Genomic DNA, 2,500 nt, shown 5'->3' on the forward strand with positions numbered 1-2,500 from the left:
TTCCTCCCTTTCTTCCTTCCTTCAACCTGTCCATCCTTCCTCCCTTTCTTCCTTCCTTCTGTCCTTCCTACCTTCCTTACTGTGTTCCTTCCTTCCACTTGTCCTTCCTTTCTTTCCTCCTTCCTTTTGTCCTTCGTTCTTTCCACCTGTCTTTCCTCCCTTTCTTCCTTCTGTCTGTCCTTCCTACCTTTCTTTCCTCCTTCCTACCTTTCTTTCCTCCTTCCTTCCTTCCTTCCTTCCTTCCTTCCTTCCTTCCTTCCTTCCTTCCTTCCTTCCTTCCTTCCTTCCATCTTTTTAATGATCTGCTTTGAGGCCACTTATAGAAAACAAACCTGGATTACAGTTTTATTGATGAGTATAAATGAGATGATGCATTTAAGGTTTGCATTTCCTGCACAGAGACATGAAACAGGAAACAGGAAGTAACATGTGGAAGGGTTATATATATATATTTATTAGAGTTAGAGGTAATATAATAGATTTATGGTCTTATAACTTGTATAATATGATATAAAGGTGATGTTGTAGCTCTTCTATCATCATGATGCTGCTTTGCTTTAACTGACTGGAGTTATGACTAGTTTAGTACATTTGAATATTTAAATAAAGATATAAATGTTCATTGGTTTTAAAGGAGCGTTGCAGTCAAATGAGGTAATGGTCTGAACTCACCAGATTCTTCTATTATCTGCTTTTTACTGAACTATGTCATTATATTCACATTACTGATGATTACTGATCAATATTAATACAGTTGAGATATTGATATCGAGGTATTCAGTCTAACTAATTGTGATATTTGATTTTATATCCGTATCGCCCAGCTCTGACTTTGATATCAATAAAAAAATAATTACACATTTTTTATTTATTTATTTATTTTTTAATGTTTTTATTTAATTTTTATTTATTTATTTATTTATTCATTTATTTATTTATTCATTTATTTATTTATTCATTTATTCATTTATTTATTTATTTATTTATTCATTTTATTTATTTATTTATTTATTTATTCATTCATTCATTTATTTATTTTATTATTTTATTTATTTATTCATTCATTTATTTATTTTATTATTTTATTTATTTATTCATTCATTCATTTATTTTATTATTTTATTTATTTATTTATTGTCCTTTTTGTTTCATCTGCTTGTTGATGCAGGGCTCTGTTTGTTTACTTGCTAATCATTGTTGTCATTAGTCTTTTTTGTCAGGGATTACTTTTTCTCACCTTCTGTAAAAAACAAGGAAACATAACTGTCTAGTGTCTACTGTTCATTTCTCTGTTATGTAATTGCTTTCCCAATAAACATATTTAAAACAGAGATTAATTAAAGACAGGATCAAGTATTCAGACTAATTGCATGACGTTGAACACATAACAGCGACACAGCATCATCATCATCATCATCACCATCATCACCACCACCACCAGCATATGAAGATTAAACATACGATCACAAAAAGCACTGAAGAAGAGAAAGGCTGATGGATGATTGGTTGTTTTCTGAGTCTGTACTATAAGCTGCTTCATGTTCATCCTCCTCATGAAGAGAAACAAAAGGGAAACACAGAGACATGCATCCACTCATCTTATTTAACTTTTTACACATTATTTTAAATACTAAAACCTTTTAAAACTGCACTTCCTGCCAGGAAGACAGCGGTTAAACACATACTGTATGGAGGTAATTATTATATTTCTTATCCAATTATTTTTGCAGTTGTTCAATATTTTTTGAGGCTGTTATTCTGTCTAATCTAATTTAAAAGTATATGCTTCAATAAATAAATGAACGAATGAATGAATAAAAAAATAAATAAATAAATAAATAAAATAAATAAAAAGTTAAGTAAATAAATAGATAAATTAATTAATAGATAAATAAATAAATAGAAAAACAAATAAATAAATAAAATAAATAGAAAAACAAATAAATAAATAAAATAAATAAATAAAATAAATAAATAAATAAATAAAATAAATAAAATAAATAAAATAAATAAAATAAATAAAATAAATAAAATAAATAAATGAATAAATAAATAAATAGTTAAATAAATAACTAAACTGGCCCTCTCTAACAGTGAGGGCGTCTCCTGGGTGTGAAACTGGAAGCGGATGTCTGGTTTCTCTGCGTTTCTCACTTTGACTTTATTCTGAAATTCAGATTCATATTTACACAGAAATCAAGTTTTCACTTTCACACTGACTCCTTTTCTCTGCCGCCGCCGATTTTAGACATAAAGAAAAATGATTTAAAGATTTCAGAGTTATATTTAAACATTTCCTGATTATTAAACTTCACATAAAAAAAGTCTCTGAAACATTTTGAATCAGATTTTAATTAATTTTAAAGATTAATTTGTATTTTTTTGACCCTATAAGTTTAAATTACATCCAGATATATAATTTAGGAAGAAAGGACGAAAAGACAGTAAGGAAAGGAAGGAAGGAAGGAAGGAAGGAAGGAAGGATGGAAAGAAGGAAAGA

General features: G+C 28.4%; 1 protein-coding gene across 1 annotated transcript in view; it reads right to left on the bottom strand.

Annotated features, from left to right (window-relative positions):
- nfkb1 (nuclear factor of kappa light polypeptide gene enhancer in B-cells 1) overlaps positions 1–2,500 on the bottom strand; it is a 60,559-nt gene that overhangs the window by 36,697 nt on the left and 21,362 nt on the right. The gene's annotated exons all lie outside the window — the stretch shown is intronic.

The sequence above is a fragment of the Scomber japonicus genome, chromosome 8 (genome assembly GCF_027409825.1).
Source record: "Scomber japonicus isolate fScoJap1 chromosome 8, fScoJap1.pri, whole genome shotgun sequence".
NCBI classification, from domain to species: Eukaryota; Metazoa; Chordata; class Actinopteri; order Scombriformes; family Scombridae; genus Scomber; species Scomber japonicus.